The sequence below is a fragment of the Syzygium oleosum genome, unplaced genomic scaffold (genome assembly GCF_021117445.2).
Source record: "Syzygium oleosum isolate NSW1041296 unplaced genomic scaffold, Sole_v2.1 Sole_v2.38, whole genome shotgun sequence".
In the NCBI taxonomy this organism is placed as follows: domain Eukaryota; kingdom Viridiplantae; phylum Streptophyta; class Magnoliopsida; order Myrtales; family Myrtaceae; genus Syzygium; species Syzygium oleosum.
The window spans coordinates 1,003,000-1,024,228 of NW_026607522.1; the positions used below are offsets into that span (position 1 = coordinate 1,003,000).

Consider the following 21,229-nt stretch of genomic DNA (forward strand, 5'->3'; position numbering starts at 1 on the left):
TTGTGAGGAAGACGGATCGAACAAGATAGAAGTAGAGGCAATTGACTGGGTAATTGAGGAGTTGAAAGTGCTCTTCAGAATGGGAGGTGGCCTAGATAGGCCAGAAGTTACTCGTACAACATCTTCATTTACTATCAGCTCCCAATGGCCTAATACAGAGTCAAGAGGGCCTTCAATTTTTTTTGGTTCTTAGAGACCCATATTTCTTTGCTTTTACCAGCACAATCTTTGTGGCCAAAGCAATTACATTTCTTGCATCTCAAAGGCACCTGGCTATATTGCACCAAGGCCTCAAAAGTTTCACCATTACCCATGTTAATATCGAATTTTCCAAGGAATGTGTTATCTATGTCTATGAGGATACATGCCTTCGCATAGGATAGCCGCCTCTTTTGTTCAGTGGCCGAGTCCAAGTACAGAGGTCTTCCAAGAACGCTACAGACGTAACTTAAACCTATTTTGGTCCATAGAACATGAGGTACATTATAAAGACGTACCCAAACAGGTACAGAAGTGATCTTTGCTCTCTAATCTAATAAGAGGATGCCATTTTTGTAGGAACATAGGTTTTCCTGCAATGTCCCACACCTCTACCTCCATAACTTCCACCATTTTCGCTACGTTTGAGAAGTGAAAGAAAAAGAAACCATCTTTTGTGGCAAAAATATCTATAAGGTTCTCTTTGCCCCATAGTTTTTCAATAACTCATCTTACTCAGTAAAAGGATGCATTGGCGGCGAGAAAGTAACCAACAAAGCAGTTTTGGAAATGTGACATGCCCTCGGCTAACACCTCTGGTGGAGGAACTACTATAAGCTTTTCTCCATTCTTGACAGGGGGATGAAATTCTAGCTTAACAGACTGGGCAAGATTGGCCATGGTAATGTTTTTCCAAGACACACCTAACGGGGCAATAGAATAATCTTTTTGATAAGGCGAAGGGGCAAGGTCTCTTGATGTTTCAAGTTTGCTAGCCCCCACGCCAACATCAACACTTTTCTCATCCCCAAATTCAACGTCAATGTCACAAATATGTTCAACCATAGCTTCATCCTCACAATTAGGGAGATCAACAAAAACTGGTAAGTCAGTATCATTGACTGTTTGAGGTCTTGCTATGTTTTCCTGCTTTTTCGAATTGAAGAGGCTATTCTTTATTTCTGTAGAAAGTGCATCGAGTTCTCGGGAGATCGGAGATGAGGATTTCCGAATATTCCTTTTTTCCTTTTCCATGACACGTTTGAACCACCATTTTCGAAACTTTTACTAGCGATGGGACGCTGACTATGGCCAAAGGGGGTAGGGTGGATGCGCTTAAGAACCTGGACCATCAACTACAACAACCCAATCAGTGACCCCGACCACGGCCTACAACCTAGCGACCCCCGTTACTCCAAATAACAAAAGCAGCAATATGGCCAGCGAGCGATAGCTGGTGGGCGACGACTAGTGAAGTCGGGAGTATTAGGGAGCTAAGAGAGCAGCAAGCTGCTAATGGAGAGGAAGCCAAGCAATAGAGACCAAAAACTTCTCTTTCTTTCTCTTAGGAATATTGACAAACACCAGGGGAGCATTTAAGAAGAGCTTGAGACAGCAGCTAAGCCAAGGAAATGCAGCCACATAGAGACGTGACCAGAGTGCAAGGAGGCACGCCGCTGCGAATGGAGCTCAGAATTTAACAGAATAGCATAAATCACAGCAGACATCGATGGAGGCTACGAAGGGTAGGACAACAAATGACAGCAGAAAAGTAGCGAGGGCAACGAAGGGCTAGGCAGTGGCAAAGGGGTGTAAGACGAGTATAGGAAAACTGAAAATGCTACAAAACCCGCAGCAAAACAAGACAGAGGCTAGCGTGAAGGTTGGCAAGAGAAGGAAAAAGAGTGAGTGGGGGCCGGGAAGGGAGGCAACCGTAGAGACGGGGGGAAGGGCTAAGAAAAGGTGGAGGGGGAGACGGAAGGAAGGCGGCGGGTAAAAGGCTGAGGTGAAGGGTGGAGGCAGAGGTGGAGGGCGGCGGCAGCTCTCATCGTGATGGTCTTTCCACTTACCTCATGTTAGACACCGCTTTAAAGTTCAAAAACGTTTTTGAAATGATGGAAGAAGATGATCGCGCTTTCTTAACTGAGCTTGACTATGAAACTCCTAAACATGAAGATTGAGAAAATGCCAAAATTCTTTCCATATTTTTGAATAAGTTTTATGATGCCACCAACAAGATGTTCGAGACTTTGTATATCACTTCGAGTGATTATTTTAATGAGATAGCTACTTCATATAAAACTCTGAAACAAGCGGAGAAGGCTTCGGATCCTAGGATATAGGCCATGGGTTCAAAGATGAAGGAAAAGTTTGAAACATATTATGGGAGTTTTGAAAAAGTAAATATGTTGGTGTTGATTGGGGTAATATTGGATCCAAAAAGAAAAGATGAATTATGTGCGATATTGTTATAGACTGATCTATGGTGATAGTGCGAAAATTGATGAGATGTTTGATAAGGTGAGAATTGCCCTAGAATGTTTGTTTTATTTTTATGGGAAATCTTATCTTGGTTCTTGTGATAGAAATTTGGGTGGTCAACTTTTGTTTGATACTGGTAGTAGTTGGGATCCTGATAGCCATGAGGAGGGTAACAAGAATGACCTTGATTTGGTTGTGGATTTTGATTCAAACAAGACCTATGAGTTCTTTCTTCACGAGGAGAAAAAGTGTCAACGGGCAACTTATCTGAGCTCAATAAGTATCTTAAAGCCGACCGTGAAGAACGTCGTGATTTTGACATTTTGATGTGGTGGAAAACTGCTAGCCAAAAGTTTAAAATCCTCTCTTCGATGGCTCCGGGTATTTTGGCTATTTTTTGTAACAACCGTTGCTTCGGAGTCAACTTTCAGTACCTATGATCGTTTGCACTCAAGCTTGGTTGAGACTGATTACCACGTCGATTAATGTTGAAGAGTGCACCGAAAATGCGGAAAAGTTTGAGTGGGCTAAGTCATGGATATATCTTCTTATCTTGTAATTCTTTCGTATATCTAATAAGTGAATGCTTTATTTAATGTTTTGTTTTCGTTAGATATTGATGATGTTAACTCGGAGCTTACCGATAAATAGAGTTTACAAGTTGAAGTACATGAAATATATGTGGTGAGATTTTCCATTACTTATTTGAGTTCGATTTCTAGTGATTCTAGTTTAAAACTAATGTCTGAATATTTTGTTTGGAAACAGAAATAGTAGCAGTGGCTGGGTGTTTCAAACGCTGCGTGGCTGCGTGCTAGTAGAGGCCATGAGAGAAGCCCTCATTTTGCACTAGAAGGCTATCTTAGGTTGCGGAACTGAAGAGTCTCTTTGACATGGGTGGAGACTAGAAAGTTTTAGAGGACTAGTTATATTTTCATGGGTCCAAATTTTATCTAGAGTTTGCTTATGTTTGCATCTTGTTTTCTTGAACCAGTTGAGCCTTGATAGTAAAAATTAAATTTGAACTGCTATTCTCAATCGGATGATCGCCATTGTCTGTCATCTATGTAATACTATAACAAATCCTACAATATGCATGTGTTTTTGCTGCCTTCGCTATCCTTATATGAGGTGTTGCAATATTGTGTGCCTATAAGATAACATTTATGCTCTGTTCATGTCTCCCATCAATAGCTGACTCCTGTAGCAACTTTAGTTACTGTCCTTCAGGGTTCAGATGTTCAAGACTGGAACAACATATCCAAGTTTCAAGTCGAATAAATAGTATGACTATAAATGATGACTTTGAGGAAAATAGGTTTCGGACATATATGGTTTGAATAAGATCTAGGTCTGTTTGCTAAGATGTTTGGAAGATGAAAATGATTAATCAGAGATGAGTTGAAATGTAGGCGCGAGTCACATTCTTGTTTTAGAGGTTTTGGCTTTTGTTGTTTAGACATTAAAATGATGTAAATGAAATGAGCGTGGAAGTTACGCACAGATGAAAAATGAGACAGTGTTTCACTTTGTGTACCATTTAGGTAATTAGTGATTGCTTTGGCCTGTTTTATGCAAGTTACATGAAGATATCCTAAAGTCACTAGTAGTTCAAAGCAAATAAAGAATATCCTATATCAAGTAGAACCTCATCTCACATGGAAAAGAGTAAAATTTGCAACTTGCAAATGTCAGCATACATCTTCGCCTAATTGGCATCCCTTTTGAGCATGTTGATATCATGTATGGTTGGGGAATCTCACCATGTTTGGTTAGAGAATTTCTACATTGATTGGTTCTAGGACCGGCCGGTCAAATTCCCGATCCCAGAAACTGGGAACCAGTCCTTCCAGTCAGGTTCCCAGTTCCACTTAGAACCAGATCAAACCGAGAATCGATCACCCCAAGTCTATGCAAGTCTGTAGGTCACTTTTAAGAGCAGGCAAGATGTCGGTCTTTATTAGCATTTCCACTCTTTTCCTAGAGATATGATCAAACCGTTTATGCCACAACGAATAAGACTATTCCTTAGATAGAGGTGTTTTAGAAACAACCTTTTTCAATCATATAAGTGACGTATATATAGTTAGGAGTTAAACACAGTATGTACAATCCATTGGATATATAGCAGCACCCAACCTATAGAAATAATATTATTCTTTATTTCAAAAGAGTAGCCACACATATCCAAATATGATACGGAAACTAAATTCCATCTGAAGGAAGGTACATAAAAAAGTGTTTCTTAACGTCAAATTAAAACTAGAATTTAGAATTAAATGACATCTCCCACGAACTCGACGTCAACTTTATTATTGTTTCCCATGGTGAGGTTTGCATCATCCTGATTTGGCTTCGTACTATTTATGAATCCCTGTATAGTAAACGCAACATGATTTGTTGCACCACTTTCTAGCTAAGTTGAATTCATAAATAAATGCCAAAGAACCATTAACTACAGGCTCACGCTTGGATGACCGATTTAATATTTGCTACAGTCTTTCTTTATGTGATATCTCTTCTCATAAAAGAAGAGCGGTCATCATTCTTGACGGAGAATTTCTTATGACCCAAATAATCAGAATGACCTTTGATTTCATGAGTTCCTTTATGACTATGATTTTTGGGCCTCTTACTCTACCAGAACCATCACACCTCATGTTGAAGAGTCCTTGTAAATGTGTCCCAATCTTAGTATTAGACGAGACATGGTTCCTAGGTTCTTAGGCTTCCATAATTTGTTTAGTAGTGCAGTTAGCTAGCAAACCACTCATCAAGTTTTCCTGAATTGACCGCTTCATTAATAACAAGCGAATCCTATTACTCTTTTCCCATGTAGCAAAGTGTGCTTTCTCGGGATCCGTATTGGTGATAGTGAGATATGCCTGCTTTTCCTTAGTAAGAGTAATATGAACATTCGCCAGCTCCATCCCAAACGGAAAATCCTCTTTCCATTTCTTAAAGTTTAAACCAATAATAACCTTAATCGTAATGGAGTTGCCGTTTATAAAGAAGGTGACTGATTTATACGATTAGCATTATGTGAGCACCGTATAACTTGAAACCGTATAGGTACACATCCTAAGAGTTACATGATCATTATATAAACACCTTTAGGCAGAATATATGACATGCAGCTGTACACTCTCCACACGATAATTGCCATGATAATATATTTCAACCTTTGTGATTCACCACCTTTAGATGTATGAGCCACGAGGATTAGTCACTCCTCAAGCGTATGTTGTACATGTGTCCCTCCATGAACTAATACACAATGATCGAGTATGACTATGTATTAGAATAGGAGACATCCCACCATAATATGATATTGGTATTTCTCAAAAACAATCAAGTATATCACTTTGGCGGTCACAACCCAGTTGAATCTTGAAACTCTCTCATACCAGGGATATTAACTTTATGTCTTACATTTACCATATACATGTGACTTTAGATTTGAAGACATGAGCAATTTGTCGCTAAAATCACATACCATGCCAATTACATTACTCCATTCATTGATATATGTTAAAGCTTATACATGCCATCAATGAATTACACTCTACGTATACATGTGGGTTTGCATCTATATTTTTGAAACCATAGAAAATATAAGAAAATACACAAAAATACCCTAAACAATACACATATATAGGGTTTCGTATGTATTTTCACATCTTTAAAAGCCTCAAACATGTAAAATAAATATATTACAGTGTAGAGAATCTTGATACGAGCATGCCGATACCAAGAACGCTCCAAACAGATCTTGGATGTGCCTTCATGGGCTGCCAGAGTGCGTGGTATGTATGGCGCGTGTCCAGCGTGCTTGGACCGGCGCTTGAACTGGGTTGGACTACCAGTCCAACAGGTTGAACCGATTTAGTCAATGGTCGACCGGGTTAGATCTCTAGTTAGGCCACAGATCGAGTCAGATCTGGGTCGGGTCAACCCACGTCGCATGTGACTGACGTCATCGATGATGTTAGCTCTAGTGTGTGCAACGTAGGCGTTGGTGATGCCCGCGAGTGGGCGCGCGTGGGAGAGCGTGTGGTGTCCCCTGGTGGTACGCCACCTATGGTTTTGTTCGTCTCGACGAATGCGAAAATAGCACCCAAGATCACCACAAGTAGAATCTAGAACATAGTAATCAAGTAAAAAGGGATTTGCGCACCTAATTTGGAATCCATCGTTCTTTATGCGGAATAGCAACGATCATCAGTACAAGTGCTTTTCTTCTATTACCTTCTATATCTCTAACTCAAGGAGATTGCCCCTCACAATTAACGTTATGCTCCTTTGTGTATCAGGGTTAGAGGAGAGACTTGAGCACTATTTATAGAGTTTTTAGTGAAGCCCTCTCATCATGGGCCTAGTCAATCCTGTATTAGATTAACAAAGAATCTTCATATATTATCTTATTAGACCAATCTCTCAAAGCAGTAATTACAGTATCAATTAATTTTGCTAAGGTAAAAACTCTTACAATTTGCAGGGATGAAAGCTGGCATGGACCCACTGTAGGTAGCCTGTAGCGGTCTGAAGCGATCTGGGTAATGAGGCCATGGGCTCAATGGCTTGACAAATCAAGGAAAAGGCTATGCTGAATTGGCTCAAAAAAGCAGAGCTGGACGTGCTGGAAAAAAAGATAAAAAAACAGGGGACAAAGAACGTGAAACTATTAAGGCTGTTCTTTTTTTTTTTACATTCTCACAATAAAACATCATTCAAAGCACAAGCATGGATCACGTGTTGTCTTCAAGAGGGAATTTTCTTCTTCTTTCTTCAGAGAGTTGGTCAAAAAGAAATTTTAACCAACTCGTATGACTTCCTATAAATGCCGCACTACAAAAATTGTTCATATATTACGGGCTGCTCTATACCCTCCAATTACTGTCCAGTTTTGCACATGAATTCAAACTTGAGACATATATTATGACAGTAAGAATTTTGTTAACAAAACTACAGCATTCCTTTTTTTTAGCAGGCGAGTATTCTTTTGCTATCCCAGTTCTAATGCATAGAAAATTCAGGTTGATGATCTTGATGATCCAAAATCGGCATAAGAAAATTCTTGAGGGATATATTGCTTGATTCAATTTGCAGCGAGCTTTTGATACGAGTCATGCTACAATTGTTCATGAAAGACCGAATGGGCTGTATGCTCCTTCACCTTAATAAGTCCACGAAACGAATCAGAGTTGCATTACCAAATGGGCAAAGGCAAAGAATCAGATCAGATGTTCTGAAGGTAGAACCACAATGTAGATGTCCTGTTGCTCCCTATTATGGAAGGGTCTTGATGCTTTAAGATCCTTTTATGGTGTTTCTTACGGGGGCTGTTGCTTCGTACGCTAGTGGGTTTCATAGACTATTTAAACATTATTGTTTTGACGCTCATACATTTTATGCTTAATTCATCTCACAAAAAAAATCATTTAACGTGCTCCATGATAGGAATGTTTGCATGTATATTACCAATTTTACTAGTCATAGTTTTTAATTGGTTTTATAGATTTATTTGATTTCGTTGCATCATTCAAGTTCAGAAACATTATCATAGATATATATTACCATAATTCGTCATATTCATTAAGACATCTTTTGCATTACATGAACAGGAATAGATTAGTTTTTACTAGTCACATCGTATCATCTTTAGAGTTTAATTCTCATCATTTAGATTATGAGACTTGCATTTATTTGTTTAATACATGTTTATTTCATGCACCGTTCATGGGGTTCCTGCCCCTAGGCTTTATAACGAGGTGATGTTAAATTTTGCCCGATACTGCTCTGGTTTTATTTAATGCGCTTTACTAGGTTTATATCATCATATTTTGCTTGATTACTGGTTGGTTTGAATTCTGTTGTTTGTGTCACGCCCCGCACCCTACGGCGCGCCACATCCCTCACAAAGGTCGATTCTGAGTGCGACGTCCCAGGACGCGTCGCCGACCCAACGCCCAACACAGAAATAAAAGCACACGCGGAAGCAATACAATACCCGAGCAATTTTAAACCACATAACCAAGGATAGCCACACAACAAGCAACATGAACAAATATACACTTGCATTGATAATGAGAACCATATACATCATCCATTTACAGCTTGCGCTCAAAAATCAAAAGCGGGTCAATGGCCACTACTATAAAAAATGGGGTAAGTGGCCCGGGCGGTCAGGTTACTAAAACTAGAGGGGTTCCGGTCAAAAAGGTACTGGCCCACTCTACTTAGGACTAAGGGCTAAACCTACGGAACCCAGTCCGAGTCGGATCCCAATGACTCGGAAGAGCTATCAGACATCTCAACCTCCGAGTCTAGGGAATCCTGCTCGGACTCGGCCCCCGGCTAACTCCTCCTCGGAATCCATCGGCTCGGCCTTGTCCTCCGGCTCCATATCCTGCTCCATGGGCTCGGGCTCCTCGTCCTCCGAATCCATCGGCTCCGGGTCTGAACCCCCATCCTCCGGCGCACGATTAGGGCTCGTCAATTCCCCATCGGGGCACTGAGGGTCAACATCTCCGGCATCGGTAAGCGGAACCTCAAACGTCCGAAAAGGCCCGTAGGTCCCCTCATGATCCCTGATACACCACGCTATATACTTATGGACCTGGTCAACTTCCTCGCCCGCGTCGACCTGAATTGTGGAAAGGTATCTAACCCAAAAATCCCCGTTCCCAGCGGGGTATACCGACTCCTCTCGGTCTATCCGGTAAGGAATCCCAAAACGAACCGGTACGGTCGACATCTCAAGGCCGGGGGTCTGAAAAATTGATTTTCAACAACAGTAAGAATAAATCTCAGCGAGTAGGTTCCCTAAACCTAAGCTAGGCTAACATGCACCTCCTGACGAGCACTAATCAACACACCAATCAAACCATAATTGACTTAGGCCCTCGGGCCCAAATCCAGTACTCACCTTGCCCTGCAAGTTAGGCACTTACAATTCAAGAATAAAACATAGGACCCAATCGCAGCACATGCACACATCACTTGGTCACAACGCATGTCATGCTTATGCTCGTGCTCATACGCGTGCTCACGCCTCATAAATGCATTTTCGCACGCTTGCACTCTTGCACACTTGCAATTATCAATTCTCCTCCGACCCGCGTAAAACGCATCAGGTCCGACCCGCGTAAAACGCATCAGGTCTAATACTTCGAGATCGATCTCCGGCCCGCGTAAAACGCATCAGGCTCATGGCACAAAACCCGCGTAAAACGCATTAGGTTGTCCATCTTCCGGTAGTCCGAGCATCGTCCCGCGTAACATGCCTCAGGACGGGTTCAATACCCCGCGTAAAACGCCTCAGGGCTTTATGTGATCACTCATTCACAAACACCAATTGTTATCTGAACCCCGCGTAAAACGCATTAGGGCATTTTAGGTGATCACACACTTGTGTCATTTGTGCACACTCATATATGCACATGCCATGCCAATGCTTGAGATGTACACCTATGGCCATAAAGTTCACACTTGGGCACTCACGAATTTCACAACGAGCATTCAATTGCACAACGCCACATATTCGATTCACAACACAACATGCTCAATTCAATGAATCACAAGCCCAATAAATCAAATCATCCAGTCCAGCCATGGCACAAACTCGGCACATAATTTACGCATATAAATCACACAATTGGACCAACATGAATTTGCGTACTTGAAGCCCGCCAAGCTACTCCAACCTTAGTCACACCAGGCATATAACATGGCATCATAAAATCAATCACAATTAAGGACAAATCAGCCACTTAATCCGCCAATCTAAACATTTCCGATAATCACACAATTAACCCCCAAATTGATCGCTCATAGTCCAATTCAAATCCGATATGGACAGCCACCGAACAGATCGTCCTAGGCCAACAAATGTCCTCAAAACACTCCATTTGGCTCCCCAAAATATCACCCAAAGCAGCCACCAAGAAAACGACGCGAAGCGCGCACAACATTCCACAAGTGAACCCGAACTTAACCGAGCTCGGGCCAATTCAATCCAATATTTTTCCAGCCACCGCACCGCCCATTCTAAGCCTCTAAACCTCAATTAAAACTATCACACTAAGCCGCGAATTAGCCACAAAAACAGCCACCATACGGTCCACAATTTCATCCGCCAAGTCCACAATTGCGGCCAAATCAAGGCATCCACGCTTCGCCACATCACAGCACTCTACAGTCCGCTAATCGTCGATTAAATCATCATTTTCGATCACCAAATGCGCCACAAAATCGGCCTCTAACAGCCTCCACAGTCTAACCCCTAAAATACCCTAATTAACCCCTAAAACCCATCTAGAAATGTAAATTAGCCTAATGTGGGTTTAGGGTTGTACTCACTTGGGTTCCTAAGCTCCCAAACAATGCTGAACAGGTGGCAAGGGCGGTTGGGCAGCGGCGGTCCTCGGCGGCGCTTACGGCGGCGGCGCGCGCTGCTCCCCGGCGGTGGCGATCCAAGGTGGTCCCACGCCGATTGGGGGAGAGAGACACAGCGAGATGGAGAGGAGAGGGGGACGGCTGGATGGTGGTGGTGCTAGGCGTGGAATGGCGGCACACGGCGGCGGCACCGGCGAGCGGCGGCGCTCCGGTTTGGCTTGGCCTTTCACGGCCAAACAAAGAAGAAAATGGAAGAGAAGGGAGTTGTCATGGGGGAGAGGAAATGGCCGGATGAAGTGGTGAAAAATCAGAGGAGAGAGAGAGAGAGGAAGGCTTAACCAAAGTGGTGAGTGGGGTTGGTGACCAACTATGCAATAAGGACAATCTTGCCCCTAATCCAAGGGCTAAAATCAAAGCTTGCTAAAATTCTTGGGGGCATTATGGACCAACATAACCAGCATTATTGGGCTGAGATACACTAATATAAAACTCTAAAATATGCCCCAAATAATCACAAAATTCGGAACACTATATTTAGGCCTAGGGGCAAAACGGTAATTTTCCGATCCCGGGTCAAATTTCCAATTTTTGACTCTATCGATCCCAAATATGCGTGGCCACATAAAAATGACGTCGTCCTTGAAAAATTAGTCGCACATGCCCACGAAAATCGACACCGAAGTCCGGACTAAATTCCACGATCGATTTAACTCAATTTGAAGTTTTAGCGTCTCTCACTAACGGGCGACTGTTTAGGAGTTACGCGTATCGACCTAGGGCTACTCGAGTCATGACGGTCCCGATTTCCCAGAGAACACGAGGACTTATCACTAGTCCCAAGGGTCGCGGTCGTCCGGGGTAAGTTCGGGATCGTTCGCCGCGCGTACTCTCGATCGCGCGGAATCACCCGCTATCCGATCGTACGCCGTCGGTCAAATCAAATCCGTCACTTCCCTTGGACCGGCCTTTGTCGGCATAAAATATTCCCTCGTCGCTTCTCGGAATCGGACTCGATTCACGATCGAGTTCTTGGGTCCACGCACCGTTTTCCTAGTTAGCCATTCCCTAACGGTCAGTATCCCGAGAATGATCAGTTCCGGGCGAGACTCGCTAAAACAAAATGAGAAATACTCATCTATTTTATTAATCCCGGAAGTGGGCCGAATTCAGGACGTTACAGTTTGTGTACCCTTGCATGGAAAATTTAGTTTTTTATGTTTTAGGAAATATAAAAAAAAAAGTGAAAGATTGCGTCAAGCATTTTTTCCGTAAAAGAGAAAAGGTACCAAATTGGTTGTTAAATAGACTTTAGCGTAACCAACTCCACGGACCCGAATCTCTAGTTTGTGGATGTAAAACGACCTCCTGTGTTTTACTTGGCATCTAACCGGCCTCCAATAGGCTAGTGGTGGCTTCTAAAGTAAAAACAAATTTCCATAATTAATTGAGTCAACACAAGTGGCGATTGATAGGAATTGGGTGAACCCGAGCCAAGTATAAGTGTTGCCTTGTAAGAAGAACCCCCACGTTTATTTGGTAGTCCGTTAACTCGCCTTGAGGAAACACCTCTACTATTTCCCCTCGAGAGGGTCGCAACAATTGAACAAAGAATTAAAGTTATGGCCTCATATGGCGAAAGCGAACCATCGCCCTCTCCGGTGGCCGGGGACCTCCGTCGGCCATCGCAGGCCGGTGACTTGCGGGGAAATAAGGAAAAAAGAAAAAGAGAAAAGAAAGAAAAAAAAAAGGAAAGAGAAAAAAAGAAAACAAGGAAAAGAGAAGAAAAAAATAGAAAAGGAATAAATTAATAAAAAATTTGAAAAAATATTTAAAATTTTAAAAAACAAAAGTCCTTCTCAGCACTAGCCAGGCCATATAGGATAGTTAGTGTCTACGTCAGCAATTTCCAACCTAAATTAACCAGATCGACTCAATTGGTATCAATGTGAAAATATTTAGGATTAAATTGATCAAATTAGAAGGTTTATGACTAAATTGGTATCAGTGAAATAGGTTTATGATATTTTGTACTTTTCCCCATAGCAGTGGTTTCACAAAATATCACATGGTATCAAAGTATGAGGTCCCGAGTTCAAATCTTTCCGATCGCCCTATTTGCTTTTCCAATTACATATTTTCATGTTTTAGGCTTAGGCCAAACTCCAACCTACGCGTGAGATGGAGTGTTTATATAAGCTTTTAGAACAATTAGTAGTCATCCCGCAAAATCTCACAAAATTATTGCTTTTGACCTCATTTTCTTGATCGGTAGGACCAATAAACGAACTGTGTGGGAACTACTTTTAAAACTTGACTAAATCGTGTTAATTATAAGTTAGAGCTTTTCGTTAGGTAAGAGGATATCGTGCGCTTGCAAATATTCTAAGATGATGGACAAAATATTGAACTGTGATTTTTTTTAACTAATTTTCTTTGTTTTGATCGATTTTACTTGTTGATGCATTCATTTTGCATGCAATCGATCGGTCCTGACGAGAACTCAATTAAGTAGCAATCACATAAAAGTAAAAGGCGAACTTACTAAAGTAAATTAATTGGTCAGAAGTTGAAAGCGGATTAGAAATATGAATCTAAAGTGTTATAATATGTCTCAAATTTAAGCCCGTTGAGCGAACTCGACTCGAATTAAATTACTCGGTATGTGAAAGTGAAGTACACGAGTTCTTGTTGGTGAAAATTAAAAGAAAAAAGAAAGAAAGAGGGGTGCAATTTTTCTTTAGTTACTGAGTTGGCCAACGTTAATAAAAAAGGAAAGTTAATATTGGACTTACTTTTCTTTAACTTTCCTGTTCGTGTTGGAATTGGCTCGTTCCTCGAAGAAGTCTGACTTTTGGTCAGAAACAAGAAAAAGGAAATCAATTCCTTAAAGTCGGTCCACGAAAGCAAAAGAGGAAACTAGAGAAATCGATTTCCACTGTGATTCGGTCAAGATTCTTTACTGAATATATTGGGCTGTTCTTTTTCGCAAGTGACCACGCCGAAGTTGATGAGATAAAAACAGTAGGGGGTCTTCGTGCTGTTGTTGACGTGAAGAGTCCTTGAAGCGCCATTCTCAACGAGTGCTTGTTGCTGGTTTCTCTCCGTGGTTTTCTTCGTAGAATTACATAAATAATTTAATGTTGAAGCTGGTTAAATCTTGTAGTAAAATTTATGTTATATTCATTCATGAGATTGAGAGATTATTTCGTGAGGAATTATGGGGCTAAACACTAAGTGAGTTATTGAATGTAATTGAGATTTGGAAAATACTTAAAGTGTTTGAGTGCGGTTGTAATATCCGTTGTGGCGCTTGATCTATAGTGAAATTTTGTGCTACTCTCCCTGTGGACGTAGGTCACTACGATCGAATCACGTAAATCTAATGTTCGATTTATTTTCTTATTCTATCAATTTTATCGTTCAATCGCTTGACTTCTGTAATAAAAAAGGTGTTCAAATATATCCTTTTGGATCATGGAAAGATAGATATTGATTATGAATCAAGATGTATTTACAGGCTTCTTAAGCAAATCTGCAATCTTATGTTTATTTCAGCGTATTTTGCGAAAGTGACAAAGGATGTTGACCAAGACCATATAAACTAGGGTTGTTAATGATTTGGTTCGGTTCGGTTCGGATTTTTACAAAAACTGAACCGAGCTGAATCGTTTGGATGTGTGCTTGCTCCGAACCAAAAGGCTACACGAACCAGATATGATTCAAATAAAAAATGCTATTCAGTTTAGTTCTTTTCGGTTCGAATCAGCTCGGTTTTCGGTTTTCCTTCTTTTTTTTTTGCGCTTCTTCCCTTCTCACCCTCCCCTTCCTGACCCAGCTCAGTGACATGGCCACGTCGTCCCCAAGCTCGCCGTTGCCCTCCGCCGCAGCCACGAGCTTCCCCGAGTACAAGGAGGCGGCGGTGGCCGAGAAGTCCGATGCGGCTTGCCGACGCTGCTACTGCCGCCGCCACTCTTCTTCTTCTTCATCGCAGCTCTGGCTCTCTGCAAGAAGCTCTTGCACTTCCTCTTGCCGTACTCGCTCAACCACTCGTTGAAGCTCCCGACCAACCTTACCACCCTTCTTCTTCAAGTTAAAGGGTTTGAGGAGAGATTGTAGAGACGTGGGGGGCAGAAATAGGAGGGATCATGTGAAGCGATGGGGGCAAAACATCTTTTTAAAAGATCGAAGCCAAGAAGCTTGCTACAGCAGAAGAAGAGAGCGAAACAGTGCTTTTGGCTCCTTCTCTCCCCTTGGGATGCTGAATTATTGCTGTAGCAGAAGAAGAGAGCAAAACAGTGCCTTTGGCTCTTCTCTCCCCTTGGGATGCTGAATTATCGCAGAGGGAGAGAGAGATGGTCTGTGGCGTCGCTGTTAGAAGGGAGATGCAGAGAGAGAAAAGTGAGTGGGAAGAGAGAGAAAAGGGAGAGAGAGTTGCGGTTTAGAATCATGAACAGTGAGTGAGGAGAGAAGTTGTACATGAAGGGCAGAAAATAAAAAAGAAACCGAAACTCGATCTAATTCGATTCGAACTTATTCGAACCAAATCGAATAATCAACTAATCGAATTTTTTTACTTATTATCCGAACTGACATCTAAACCCAACCGAAAATACATAAATTTTCGGATCGGTTCGATTTCGATTTCTATTCGATTTTCGGTTTGATTTTTTACACCCCTAATATAAACCGTGTTTATGTGGATCCTACTACAAAGTCCACGTGATCAATTGCCCATATGGATTTGACAAGATCTAAAAGGATCACCCAATATTCTTCCTGTTCCTTTTCTTTTATATCTCTCTCTTTGACCTCCTTTTTTTTTTTTTTTTAGCCAAGGACCTGATCAAGCTTTTGCTTTCTTAACTTTGGTTGGTGGAGCAGCTCCACCATCACACACTAAATGGTACTGCTCATGGTCTATGATTCAGAAATTTATCCAGGGATCAAGTTCATCACAACCGTCTATTTTGTGGACTCACGTGTGGAGCCAACTTTAGGGTAACCTTTGTTTTTTTTAAAAAAAGTAAGGTTTTATTGATGGCATAAGAGGCAGGTGAGCTGCCCTGCTACATGCTCAAGTGATACAACTTAAACAAGACCCAAATGCTGACATAAGAACTTGTTGCCCCGAAGATAATTGTGCAGTTACAACACCATTCTTAAGAAGCCTTCCTTGGACAGGTTTATTAATCCTTGACACAAAGATATTTGTTGCCCGAATATGTTGATATTATATTCACGAAAATCTCACATCTTGTGCTGGTTTTGGGTAAATGACAGCACTTCTTGTCATTTCCTTAATTACCAGTCGGGAAAATAACTAGTTAGCATGGATGATATTCCAAAGACCTCACACACCATGTTTCTTAGGTATCACTTTCAAAGGATGGAGCTTCCTTAGCGTTAGTCCCGCCCGCTCTCTCATGTCCAGGGTCGTCGGAGTCAAACCACCGCCTAGTTCCCAATCGAAATGGTGAAGCAGCGTTGCAAGACCGAGATGAAGCACCCTATGCGCCAACGAAAGTCCGACGCACATTCTTCTGCCTGATCCGAATGGAATAGCTCGAAGTTTTGACCTTTGTAGTCAATTTTAGATCCCAGGAACCTCTCTGGTTTGAATGCCAATGGGTCCTCCCAAGCATCGGGGTCTCTTCCAATGCCCCATGCATTCACGAAAACCTGGGCATCTTTGGGTATATCAAAGCCCATGAACTTGGTGTCTTTTAGAGCATTTCGTGGGAGAAGTAAAGGTACCGGTGGATGCAATCTTAGGGTTTCCTTCACCACAGCCTGCAGAAACGGCATTTTTTCAGTGTCATTTTCTTCGAGCTTTCTGTTCAACCCCACGACCTCGTCAATCTCATCTTTGGCCTTTTTCATAGACTCGGGTTGCCGGAGTAGCTCCGCCATCGCCCACTCAATGGTGCTGCTTGTAGTCTCTGATCCAGCCAAAAACATTTCCTGCACCGTCAAGTAGACCCATTTAAAGATTGAAGGCTATAATTAAGAGATTCTGTTTCGCTCGAAAATCGCTCCCTCGAAACGTCTACTCGATATAAAAAATTATGGTACTTCACCTTATCAACAGTCCTGATCAAACATAGCAGTTCCTACACTTCAAATTAACAGAGATTTGCGCACAAAAAAACGAAACAAGAACTTGATGATTGGGTCCTAAAACAGAAGAAGTGAATCCACTAATGACAACAAAAATATTGATGAAGGAGCCAGAGCAAGTGTTTAATTGGCGAAAGTACATAAACAACTGGAATGACAAGAAATAAGTTGATAGGAAATAACTGAAAATGAATTGCAAGAAAGTAAAGTGGGATTAACATAAGTAAATCTTGTTCTTCTTAATATATGTCTGTGCGTCTTTTTCCCTTAAGAGGTGCTCTTCTTATAGTCCCGGCTACAACTATTGCTTTACGGCAACTGTCAGTCAACAGCATTGATAATTGTTCCCGCCTAAGAGTTTGACTGCAATGATCGTTCGTGCTAGGTTTTCCTTGCAGTCGATTTTATCACGGCCAAATTTTGTACGCCAATGTCAATACTTCTCGACTCGATTGACAACGTCTCGATTATAAGTTGATGGACGAAATATGTTCATGCTTTGTCAACTTAATTTTATTGGCTTTTCATAATCAATATTGGAGTTTCACCGTCGACTGTATTCAAAATCAATATCAGATCACATGTACTAGTCAACATATTAATATTCACTCATTTCTCCATGTTCTATTAATCAGTAAATACTCATAATCAACATTGATTTTGTTTAGTCCACGACTCTGCTTCGTCGCTATGGCCCTACTTAAAGTTTCCTCTCTCTCAGTGGTCTTAGCTCTTTTTCATCAACATTAGCTCAAGCTAATATCATAATTAAAGCCATAGTCGATGTATGGTCAACGACATCAATTCTCATTAACTTTAGCTCTTTGACATCAAATTTTACTTTTTAGGGTGCCAAGGGATTCGCAAAAGAATTAATCATTTTGGGATCCAATTTGAAGAAGATTGTCGATCTCAATCGAACCTCTTCTTTATGCTTAAGACTTGTTGTTTACTAAGGTCCATGATACCTTCCCCAATTGAAATAGCCTTTTACACAACTATTTACTATTTACGAAAACATTTACATTTTGAGTTTGTGGAGAATATTGCATAAGAAAATGTTACTACTATTATATAGATGCTCTCATTCTTTCCTGATTTGGCCAATTAGCGCTCATATTATTATAACTAGCTTGAATGCTCGAAGAAAACACAAGATTGATTTATGGTTTATTTTACTATTAGCTACTAAAACTCGTTCTTGATGTGTGATGTGACCCTACTTGTTTAAATGTCAATTAAGTTTGCCACACCACTTAATCAACCGAATTCGACCTAATATCTGTAAGATGGTAATCATTCTTTGTGGCCATGTTAAACGTGGAAGAGAGCAAACTTACCAGAATGATTATGTTGACATTCTGGGAAGAGATTTTGTGAGGCCCTTCTTTTCCATCGCCCTCATAATCCAATACCGCGTCCAAGAAGTCATTCGTCGCTCTGATCTCTCCCGTTTTTCGCTCCTCCAACCTCTCTTTCACAAAGCCTTCAGCAATCTTCATGGCTCGACCCATGTCCTTCGCCATGCTTGCCTTGATCCCCTGCGGATCCCAACATTTCAACGCCGGCATGAAGTCGGCTACGTTCGGCTTGCCGGCCCACTCCATGAACCGGTTCATGGCGTCAAAGAACTCGGGCCCGTCCTTCGATTTTGGGTCCAACAGATCCCGTGAGAGCACCATGTTGCCCACCACATTAAACGCCAGGAGAAAGAGGAACTGGGATAAGTCGATTCCTTGCTCTTCATAATATGAAATTTTTTTATATGATTAATTCTAATCAGAGAATGTATAGCATTACGTAACAAATTAGACCTGAAAAAAATAGATTGCACCGTGTTGTGCAACTAGTTAAAGTAGGGATACAGTCGGATCATGTCGAACTTACTATTTGACTTACTATGTAAGCTGCAATATTCAACACGAATGATCGATTTTTCAAGCTCAAGTTGATCTTGATAAAGTGCTTGATAAGCTTGGTTTCGACTCTACTTCACTAACAAAACAAAATTAGCATCTAAACTCTTAAAACTCCAACTCGGCTTTGACTCAAACTCAAAAAAAATGAAAGCGAGTTCGACTAAGGCTCCATTTATTTTCCAAATAAATGATTTGGAAAATATATTTTCCAAAAAATGATCGATTGTATTGCTTGAAATAATTAGCCAATAAAAAATATTTTAATTATCAATAACAATTTATATTTAAATAATTTCATGGATGATGAAAATATTTCATTTATGCATTTTTATAAGTGATTCAAGTGATCGAACTTTAGAAAATGTTTTCCAACTAATTCGTTTTCCGCGAAACAAATGTACCCAAAACAACAAATTAAATTCCAGTAGCACTTGGGTAACTTGATTTATTTCCACTAGAGCTCAGTTTGTTTGGCGGAAAACGAATAATTTGACATATATTTTCGTAAAATCAAATACTCGTATTGCTTGAAATGATTAGTTAATGAAAAAATATTTTCATTATTGGTATCAATTTATATCTAAACATTTTGATGTACGATGAAAATGTTTTTCGTTCATTCATTTTTTATAAACAATATAAGGGATCATTTTTAGGAAAATGTTTTCCAAATCATTCATTTTCTGATAAACAAACGGGCCTAATATTTACTTCATTGAAATTTTCAATGAAGTATCGACAAAACATTGGGTAGGATATAGGATCATGATCCTATTTATAAGGAGTTTAAGATACGTTCCTCTCTCTCTCTCTGTTGCTATTTTTGCTATTTTTGAAGAAAAAAATTGGGAAAATGACATCATAAGTGCCATAATCTTTGTTCAGGGTTCATGGAACGCAAACATCGGAAGTAACACCAAGCGTGCAACAAATAACCTGTTGTTGCTTGTTTAACCGCCATTTCTTCCTCTATATGCATGATCATGCTGTCGACGCACTTTTGCCTAAGGTGGGCCGTCTCGTTGACGCGCTTGTTCATGAGGAGCTCCGCGGAGCAGAGACGCCGGAGAACACGCCAGTAGCCGCCATAACGACCGACAGCGAGCGAGCCTTGGTCATAGCCGAGAGCCGTAAACGCATGGGGACACTTGCGGTCCGCAAACATCAAGTCGTGGCCCTTGAAGAGCTCCACGGCGGCCCGAGCAGATTGGATCACCATGGTGTTCACGGAACCGAGCTTCAACCACGTGACAGGCCCATGTTCAGCTCGGAAGCTGTGGAGGTTCTGGTGAGGCATGGTCCCGAGGTCGAGGATGTTGCCGATCACGGGCCATGCCGGGGGCTGAGGAGGAAGGTTGGTGCGCTTCTGGCGGCTGAGAACGAAAACTAGAAGTGCCGGAAGGAGGAGGCCGAGCCAAAGGAGCGAAGTAGGGCAGTACTCCATTTGGCTAAGCTTTGAGCTAGTGCTCACCTTGCCCTTATGTGATTATTGCACGTAAAATATGATATAAATAGACACACTCTTATTCTGTTCACAAGAAAGCAACCCAAAACAATAAAGAACAAGAAACTCAGGAGGTGGAAATCTATGCCGTCAGCCCATAAAACGTGGAAAACGTGAATAGATCTTTTGGCAATGAAGAGGAGCAAACATGCTGGTCACGTTGCCTCCATTCCATCGAATTATGTAAAACTCGATTCTTACTTCATTGGAATAATTTTATTTTTCGTCCAACAACTCACGTGAATCACGCAATCTAATGTTGTAACTCTTAATTTTCACAATCAAGTCCTATAACTTTAGTTCACCATTCAATGTAACCAAAGATCGAAAATTCCTATTAAAATTTATGATGTCTTGTTCTTCCTTGAATTTCACGGATTGCTTTATCCAACTTATTTGTCCTACCAAAATCAAATATTTATGTACTTACTTTTTCCTTATTAAGATGGCATGTCATTTTTCAAAAAATATTATATAACTAATCCAATAATCAATTTGATAGAAATATCTGATCTCCACTATCCAAACGACTACTTGATATTGAAACATGATTTTTGCCGATGAATCCATCATGCATTATCACCTAAAATAATTTCATCAAACAAATTCGCTGATAACCGCAGAGCTTGACCCTTGATAAAAACCAGTTAGTTTATATGACATTGCATTCATTTTTCTCGCTGCCTCCCTTCTGCACGTATAAACTAAAGGCATGATAGTTTGTTAATAATTAGGTTTCAATTCATGTTGGTCATCAGTTTGTCTCATGAAGATTAGGGATCTCCCACACTCTTCAACTAGGTAGAATGTAGTAAGAGAACCTCGGGCTCGA

General features: G+C 41.0%; 1 pseudogene; it reads right to left on the reverse strand.

Annotated features, from left to right (window-relative positions):
• Positions 1-15,883: 15,883 nt before the first annotated feature.
• On the reverse strand, positions 15,884-20,360 carry LOC130135870 (iridoid oxidase-like; annotated as a pseudogene).
• Between the last annotated feature and the right edge of the window lie 869 nt (positions 20,361-21,229).